This window comes from Berghia stephanieae, chromosome 2 (assembly GCF_034508935.2).
Source record: "Berghia stephanieae isolate SIO BIC M18660-M18661 chromosome 2, UCSD_Bste_1.3, whole genome shotgun sequence".
Classification (NCBI taxonomy): Eukaryota; Metazoa; Mollusca; class Gastropoda; order Nudibranchia; family Aeolidiidae; genus Berghia; species Berghia stephanieae.
This window is the reverse complement of record NC_088361.1, coordinates 62,378,561-62,388,560: the sequence shown is the minus strand read 5'-3', so window position 1 is coordinate 62,388,560 and position 10,000 is coordinate 62,378,561. Positions and strand designations below refer to the sequence as shown.

The 10,000-nt window shown below is 35.7% G+C and overlaps 1 protein-coding gene across 1 annotated transcript in view; it reads right to left on the bottom strand.

Moving 5' to 3' along the window:
* LOC144965294 (uncharacterized) overlaps positions 1–7,368 on the bottom strand; it is a 15,731-nt gene extending 8,363 nt beyond the window's left edge. Inside the window, exon 1 of the mRNA XM_078900497.1 lies at positions 6,964–7,368. The gene's annotated coding sequence lies outside the window, so the exon portion shown is untranslated. The remainder of the gene's footprint in view (positions 1–6,963) is intronic.
* Between the last annotated feature and the right edge of the window lie 2,632 nt (positions 7,369–10,000).

Here is a 10,000-nt window from a genome sequence, read left to right as displayed (position 1 = left end):
GTGAAACACTACAGAAGAATGAGGGAATGTGGTAGTGGCCTTGTTAAGATGAATAAACATATTTATATAACATATATATATATATAATATATAATATATACTATATATATATATATATATATATATATATATATATATATATATATATATATATATATATATATATATATATATATATATATACCTAACTAATTGTACTGAAAATTTCACACACGAGCAGAATGAAAGTTTAGAGAGAACGGAAAAGAAAACTGCCCTTAGACCTTATTGCCGCTAGATGAGGGAATCTAGTTTTGCAATCTAAAATAAGAGCAAGCAAAAGTTTTTGTTTTTTTTTTAATGAAAAAGAAGAAAAGAAAAGAAAACGAAAAGAAAGAAATTAAACCACAACAAAACAAAAAACAAAAAACAAACAAACAAACAAACAAACAAAAAAAACAACAACCCAAAACCCCAACAAAATACAAAAAACAAAGCAAAAAAACAAACAAAACAAAAAAAAAAAACAAAAAAAAAAACAAAAAAAAAAAACCCCAAAAAAAAACAAAAAACAAAAAACAAACCCCAAACACAAAACACCAAATTGTAGCATTATTTCCATACGCACGTAATGAGAAATAGAAAAATAAACCCAAAAAACAACGGACACGTCTAGATTGCTAGAGTTCACAACGTGACTTTTAATCTATGTGTTTTTTTGTTGTTGTTGTTGTTGTTGTTGTTGTTGTTGTTGTTGTTTTTTTGTTGTTTTTTTTAAAATTAGTATTATGTGCAGAGTTTTAGCAAGTTTAAAATGTAAAACACTACAAACTGTGGAGTGATCCTCGACAATATTGGAGGTTTCCACAAGACGAAGAAGAAGAAGAAGAAGAGAATCCAGAGAATTTACAGGTTTGACAAAGAATTGTGGAATCCCTTATAGAAGGAACGAATTTGACGTCACTTAGCCCTTTGTTATTGTTATTAACCAGTCATTTTTATGAGTAGTTCTCACTAAATTCTATCAGTCTATAAACGTTCAAGATTACACATAGTTTTTCTGTTGGTACGTTATATCCGGCTGGCGGATGTTGTGAGTATTTTAGCTAAACGCATCGCATCAATATATTGTACACTAAACACCCAGGGCTCAAACGGTCCAATGAGCCTATTTAAACCTTAGCATGACATCTGATACGATGCTATCATAAACAGTTTAGTAGAGCCATGGAAGTGTTGAAGTGACTGATATGTCATAATATTTTGACTTAACAGTTTGTCACACCTCAAAAACATTTTCCAATCTTAAAATTGAAAAAAAAAGGGAATCCTCCAGAGACATTTGGCCCATAGAGCCGAAATTTACCCCGATTTCTATTGCGTGAAACAGACAATAGCAATTGCATGCTTCCCTTTGAATAGGACTCTTGTCTATCGCATAATACTTTCCTCCAGATCTAACAGCACCAGCTATCCAATTAATGCTGGGTGGACGGGGTGGAGGGGGGGGGGGTGAAAGGGGGGGGGGGGTGGAGTCATATAGAAATCTCGCCTGCACCCGGGATCGATCTTGGCCCCTTTGCGTGCCCCCATATCAATTATCTTTGAAATCAATTTCTATGCGAAACAATATAAAAGGAAATAAAAACAAATCATAAACAAAACAAAACTAACATAAACAACAAAAAACTGCAAAACAAAACAATAAAAACAAACAAAAACAAACAAAACAACAACAACCCCCCCCCCCCCAAATAAAACAACAAACAAACAAACAAACAAACAAACAAACAAAAAAAAACAAACAAACAAACAAAAAAAAACAAAAAAAACTAAAGAAACAAAAAGCAAAAATAAAACGAAAACCTAAAACAAAAATCAATCTGAAATCCTCCTTCAGTAGTTAAATATCACACAAAATAACATCAGCGCTACCATGTTGATTTCTTGTTGTTTGTGACGTTTTAAAATAAGCAAGCGTAGGTAGGATTTGTTATCTAATATTTTTTTGTGACGTCATATCTTATTTTGGAACGTCATTATCGAAATGATCTAAGCTCCTATGACCGTCTACCCATATTTGCGATTATTCTGTCATTGCCATTTATTTGTTATTTAATCTTTCAGAAAGACAACGGAGAAATTCAAAGCGTAGATACATGGGATCCATCTAATAAAAACAAAAACACTCACAAACACAAAAATGTGCGCGCGCAAACTGATGCATGCCTACAATATACACACAAACACTCACAAACACACATACCATGGGGACGGCAAATGTCAAAATGGAGAGATATCTATTCATTCTACCTTTACCTCAATGTGGCTGTCAATCAACAAGTTCTTATGACTGGTGTACCGTCAGTCTGTAGTACCTATGACTATGACTGTACTTTACATCTTGTACGGATACGTGAAGAAAAATTAGAAAGCAGATTATAATTAATCTCAAATTGGACATGTGTTAAAATCGCTTTCGTATTGATACCAATTCACAGAATGACGTCCATGCTGTAAAAGTTTGCTGACTTTAGCTGTAAGCATACCGGGTAATGTAAATGTTGCTGCTCGAAGCTCGAAGAAATAAATAATAATGTGAAATTGAGTGTAATTAATTGAAGAGTAAATTGAAGCTTACATTCAATTTCACATTGTTATTTATCTGTAAGCTTAATCTTATGTCTAAAAACTTTTTATCCTTTGATGGGAGAAGAAGTAACCAGTAGCCTCGGAGAATGTTAGCATTGAGATTTTTCTAGCCGGAAAATACTAGGCTGAATACTTGATCTGCTGATTAAACGGTATAATTAAAGGAAAAATAATATATAAACATATTGAGAGTATTTACAAAGATGGGGGTCTTTTAAATCGATCGATATTTGAAGGACGAGTTTTCTGGCCAAATGTTTAAATACGAGGGTTTATTTCAAGAGTACAACCGTTTAACTGATATTAATACATGTGTATTTATCATAAAGTGGATAAGCCCAAAAGTTCATAGTTCCAATCATTTTAACTCTAAATTCACTCGGACTGGCGCGATGAGCAACATTATTTTAGGCATGCTCTTTCGAATGAGATTTTAAGAGATGAAGATGAGAGGAATGGAAAGATACGGAGCGATATGCTATCAAGCGAGAAGAAATAGGTCAAAATATTTTAGTGATGAGTGAGTCACAATAATAACACGTGTAGTGAGAATGAAAACCATTCTACAAAGACACAAAGCAATTCTAAGTGTAATAAAGTTTCCAAAGAATGCTTTGTCTTATCATTACGAAATTCCTTAACCACCATTCTCTCTCTCTCTCTCTCTCTCTCTCTCTCTCTCTCTCTCTCTCTCTCTCTCTCCCTCTCTCTATCTATCTATCTTCTATCTATCCCTCTCCTCTCTCTCTCTCTCTCTCTCTCTCTCTCTCTCTCTCTCTCCCTCCCCCCCCCTCCCCCGCCTTTAAAAAGAAAACTAATCAATTCCAATCTCCAATGATTTACATCTTCCAATTTAAAAATTATTGAAGCCTGTCCGTAACCGACACATTGGCTCTATAATACAGTCGAGTGCTCCAGCTATTTCCGAACTAATGTGTAGATGCACCTGCAAAGCGCTCTGAGCACTTCCTCGTAATATGGTAGAGCGCTCAACAAATACAATGTATTGTTATATTATCATCGTTATCATCGGGATACTTATCATGATTTGAAATTATAATAATCAAAAGCTTAACAAATTTTACAGAATTATATTATTTTTACAAATAGATGTTAAAGCTATCGCTTGGATGTCAAATTTTCAATCATCCTTAATCCATCCTCTTGTCCAGATGAAACACGGCGTATCTTCACTTTTATTTAATAAAACTGAGAAACACGATAAATTCTTCACATCTTGTAGTTGTTGCTATCCATTGACTTGCAGGTTTTAAACACGAAAAAAACACGGTTTATACGAGGGTAATGTTGCCATTTGTCAAATGATGGATGTGTGTGTGTGTACTAAATAGTGTTAATGAAACAAAACCTTGAAAATCAGGGAAATTATCGAATACGTCAATCTGTATAGAGACGGTAGCATCTACAATTGAATGTATCTATTGCTGTAACACACTTAAAACGTGTGCTCTCTTTGGCAATAATTGTTGATAATGTGCTTGGCATGATTTGATCCCATTGAAAATAATTAGATGTTTTCCTCTGTTTAACACTCATGTTCGCTACTGGAATTAGCACTCCCCACTACAAATGAGAATTCGTTCGTCAACATCCACGTTATTTGTAAAATGGAGAGAAAAGATGAAGGGAGTAAATATGACTCATATACAAAGGAACAACACAAAACAAACGACGTTTCGGCCTTTGGCCTTTTTCAAGTAAACACACGTTGTTTGTAACACGGTGACCCAAAACAGTATCCAAATAAACAATTAAGTTGCAATCTATGTTAGACCATGGCAAGGGGAAGATGATAAAAAAGAAATGGATTAAGGAGGTAGAGTTAGTACGTAGATAAATAGTAAATATATATACATTTTTTAAAACAACACCAACCCCCCCCCCCCCAAATAAAAAAAAACAAAACAAAAAAAACAACAAAATAAAAACAAATACAAAACAACAACAACAACAAAAAACCACACGCATTCCCTCCTTCAAACAACCAATCCAAAACAAAACAAATAACAACAACTCCCCAACAAAACAACACACAAAACAAAACAAAATAACAGACAAAAACTAACAAATCCCCCTCCCAAAGTAACAAAACAAAGACGTGAAATAATCGTGGTCATTACAAAAAAAAACAAAAGAAAAAAAACAACAAACATTAAAGGACCTGTTAATAAAAAATCCAAAGTGCAATTTCATTCAACTTCTACAATACTGTTTCCTGAGGAGTGTATCGTAAAAGTTAAAGAAATTTACACTTTGAATGTATTATATCTATGGATAGATAGAAAGATAGATAGATAGATAGATAGATAGATAGATAGATAGATAGACAGATATATAAGTGTGTAGGTAGGTAGGTATGTAGGTAGATAGATAGACAGACAGACAGACAGACAGACAGACAGATAGATAGATAGATAGATAGATAGATAGATAGAGTGGAAGAAGAAGAAGAAGAAGAAGAAGAAGGAGGAGGAGGAGGAGGAGGAGGAGGAGGAGGAGGAGGAGAGGGAGGAGAATAATAATAATAATAATAATAATAATAATAATAATAATAATAATAATAATAATAATAATAATAATAATAATAAGAAGAAGAAGAAGAAGAAGAAGAAGAAGAACAGCTGCAACAACAACAATAACAACAACAACAACAACAACAACAACAACAATAATGTGAATGGTGTCATGGTCTCAAGTGAGTAAAGAGCTACTCGACTATGCATAAAACAAAGATATGAAGAAAAGGCCCCAGAATTTACCAGTTACTTTAAAATGAAGAACAATTAACAATTTGGTTAAGATGAAATAAAAAGAAAGATGAAATTTAATTAACTGAGATGAATAAGGATTCTGGTATTTACAAATAGAAAGATTGAGATATTACGTAACTTCTGATAATATAATATCAAGTTTGTAAGGTTCCACTTCCAGGCAGTTGAGAAGGGATGAATTATGTATTCTTCCGACGGCAGCAGCCTCTTATGGTTCTCACACTACTATGTTATGACGATCGACCCAATCAGCAAAGTATGGTCCGCATTCGTGCACCGTCGCAAACCCGCCGGGTAGCATCGTCACAACACATCGTTCGACTAGATGCTCTGCCGTCTCAGGTTCTTGCCCAAAGCGGGTACATATTGGACAGGTAGAGAGACCCCACCGATGAAGCGCACGGCGGGCTCGGGTTTGTAAGGTTCCACTTCCAGGCAGTTGAGAAGGGATGAATTATCGATTCCTCCGACGGCGGGCTCAGGTTTGATCCTGTACTGTCAAAGGTAAAAGCTCCGGCGCCTTGATGGTGGAGATCAAGATATCCACAAAGTGCCAAAAGATAAAAATCTTCAAATATATCGATGTATGAGGAATGGAGCGGCTGGCCGTCCGGCATAGATTGTAGAGAGAAGTGAGTGTAGAATGTTAGACCTATCAGCTTTTATAATAAGTGGCTACGTGACAGAATGTAGAACGAAAAGTATTCACTAATTAGAAATTAATTCGAGGGAAGGCTATAAAAGGAAAGATGATCTAATATTAGAAGGTAAAGTTTTTCTAAGCCTACCGAAAAATAACTGGTGTGAGATGAATTCAGTTTTTAGACAAATGGCAATTTTAAACCTATTTGCTCTATATCCTGATTTGGATCCTTCTCTGATAGGGATATTTATGTGTGTGTGTGTGTGTGTGTGTGAGTGTGTGTGTGTGTGTTCTTTGAGGACAAATATATATACAAACATACATAGATACATACATACATATATACATACATAAATAGATACACACTTGCAGATATATATATATATATATATATATATATATATATATATATATAGAGAGAGAGAGAGAGAGAGAGAGAGATAGATAGATAGATAGATAGATAGATAGAGAGAGAGAGAGAGAGAGAGAGAGAGAGAGAGAGAGAGAGAGAGAGAGATAGATAGATAGATTATATTAAGTGAACCAGAAGAGATTGAGAGAGGCGGGCGGGGGGGGGGGGGGGGGGGGTATAATATGTACTCGTATAAGAGGGAGGGAAGAGAGAGAGAGAGAGAGAGAAAGAAATAGAGAGAGAGAGAGAGAGAGAGAGAGAGAGAGAGAGAGAGAAAGAAAGAAAGAAAGAAAGAAAGAGAGAGAGAGAGAGAGAGAGAGAGAGAGAGAGAGAGAGAGAGAGAGAGAGAGAGAAAGAGTGAGAGAATAGTTATCATAACAAAACATATTACTTATCTTGGGGGGAGGACCCAAAAAACTCCCATTAACTAAAGCATAAACTGAGAAAGCTAGAGTGAGTACATTGTGATCAGTAACAATTCTTACCGATATACTTAGAAAATAAACATCTTCAACACCACAGCACTCCAATTATAGACAACACATGCAGTGAAACAAAAGTATATGATTTTCAATATACCGAGCACGCCAGCTTAACTTCACAAGGTGCACATAATACGCCGGTGAAGTGAAATACTGCCGTACTCTGTTATAATTCATATTTGAAAATTTGGCCTGAAAACTCGTCCTTCAAATATTGATCGATTTAAATGACCCTCGTCTTGGCAAAAAAAATCTCAAACCTGGGGCTTCGCGAAGTTCCAGGTTTGAGAGTTTTTGCCAAGACGAGGATCATTTATATCGATCAATATTTGAAGGACGAGTTTTCAGGCCAAAGTTTTAAATATGGGTTTTTCCAGAGGACGGCAGAATAGTGGAAGGTGCTTGGCCTGCTTGGTGCCGCCATCTGCTAGGTAGACACGAGTTCTACAAATACCTTCACTCCGATCATGAGTTTATCAACATTCTTCCGCACTCCAAGAAAAAAAAAACTAAAACACCTTTTCTTAATTTTTGTTAGATATTTTTACTTCAAATATCGATAAATTAAGATCATCCATAACTTGTCCAAAAATATGAAAACGAGAACCCGAGATTCAAAGACGATATTTTCACAAGATGAGGATCATCTCAATTCATGGATATTTGAAGCGAACAATTGATTTCCAAAGAGAAAAAGGGGTTTTGTCGGTAAACATGGAGATTGAGATAGCTCTGTGGTTACAGCAAAACGTAATCTAATCAACAAATAGTGCGATAGCTTCTTGGTTCATCCCGACATTTGAAATTTATACTAAACATTTCATTTCATCACACGATATTTGACGTTTTGTTTTTGTTTTATTTGTCTTTCTTATCCTCTCTCCGCATCTTTTACTAAGAATGTAATTCAATCAGGCGAGATTATTTCATTGTTAACGCCATCTTCTCATCTCACATAATCTTAATGTTTTTATTGGTCGTGTTTTGTTGATGAAGGGGAAATAAAAAAAAAAAAAAAAAACAAAAAAAAAACAAACAAAAAAAAAAAAACAAGTCTACATCATTTTACTTTGTGAATTAAATATTTGAAGCCTTTATTCCATTAAAAAAAAAATCATTGTTATGTAATCATTCGAGCTTCCAGCTGCAACGAACAGTGCCGTGTCTCGCTTTGAAACAATACAAAGGGGCGTTCAGTGTGTTCATGATAGGATTGGTAATGGTAATCGCAGAATTGACCCTGTGATTGTGTCCTTGGGTAATCCAGCTTATTTACCTTACTCTGTTCAGGTATGATTGTTTAACTGCAGTGGCAAGACATTGTAGAGAGAGCTGGTTCATAAAAAGAAAAGAAAAGAAAAAGCGCCCAACAGTCGCCATAATTTAATTAAATGAGATGAATAAGGATTCTGGTATTTACAAATAGAAAGATTGAGATATTACGTAACTTATGATAATATAATATCAAGTTTGTAAGGTTCCACTTCCAGGCAGTTGAGAAGGGATGAATTATGTATTCCTCCGACGGCAGCAGCCTCTTATGGTTCTCACACTACTATGTTATGACGATCGACCCAATCGGCAAAGTATGGTCCGCATTCGTGCACCGTCGACATAATGCGCTGCTTGAAATGTTGCATGAATTGTTAATTTGATTCCTCATTGTCTGATCAATGAGAAATTAAATTATCTATCGTGAGGCAAATAACTGATAAAAAGCTGATATTAGATGTCTATATCCTTGTACAGCACTAGTCTGCCGCAAAATACTTTGAAACTGACCTAACAAATCAAAACATCCAATCACCGATGAACTAAAAAAATCCCCAACAAACAGCTTCTTCTTCTTCTTCTTCTTATTATTATTTCAGCTTATCCCGCAGTTTGCAGAGTTGCCATAATGAATGCCACATCTCCATGCATCTCGGTACAGCGCATCATCTTCATCCAGGCCCAGTTCTTTCATTTTATCATCCGTTACCTTATCCCACCATCTAGTCTAGTCTTTGGGCGTCCCTCTTTCCCGCTATTTGTAGTTTTGTAGGTCCAATACTTTCCTTCCCACGTACTCCCTCTCTCGTCTCTTTACATGTGCGAACCATTTCAATCTATCTTCTCTCATCTTTATTGATACATTCTTCACTTCAGTCAACCTTCGAATTCGTTCATTTCTCACTTTATCTTTTCTTGTCCAGCCAAGTGACCATCTCAACATCCTCATTTCTGCCACCTCAACTTCTTTTTATTGTTTCTTTGCTGTAGCTGCTGTCTCTAGTCCAAATAACATTGCTGGTCTTACAACGGTTGTATATATTTTCCCCTTCAGCTTTGCGGAAATTCGTTTGTCAAACACAACTCCAGTTGCCTTCCTCCAATTATTCCAGCTTGCCTGTATCCTCTTCTTAACCTCCATCTCATTGCCCCCATCTCCTTGAACAGTTGTTCCTAAGTATTTGAATTGGTTTGTCTCTGGCACATCCTCTTCTCCTATCTTTATTGAAAGCAGCAAAAACAAAATTTAAAAAATACAACAATCCCTTCCCCCCCCCCCCCCCCCCCCAACCCAAGAAAAGCCCCCAACAAAACTAACAAAGAAAAACAACAAAACAACATTAGCACATTGACTGCAAGTGCTCTACTGAATACCCATTTACTTGGTGTTAAAAGATAATGAATAATGAGAATGATTCACCACAAGAGCACTAACAACGGGGCGAGGTACGCCGAGCTCAAAATATCAGAAGGCACTGTCCTCCAACAAATACCCTCACTCCATGCAATCATCAATCAACCAAATAAAATTGCCCATATTGTCCCTTTCCCTCCTGTTGGAAATAGCAAATCCATATGAACAGCGGCCTGGAACGGACAAATAACAGTACCGTAGGTAAAGCAAGCCCCTCCTTCAAAGATGCTTGATGACCACTTGACCCAGTCAAGTTTATCATCCCTGGAATTGTGACGGTCAACATTACTCTTTGATCCTACATTAGCATCCACCTCCTTTACGTAAATTATTATTAAAGATCTGAAAAAAAAA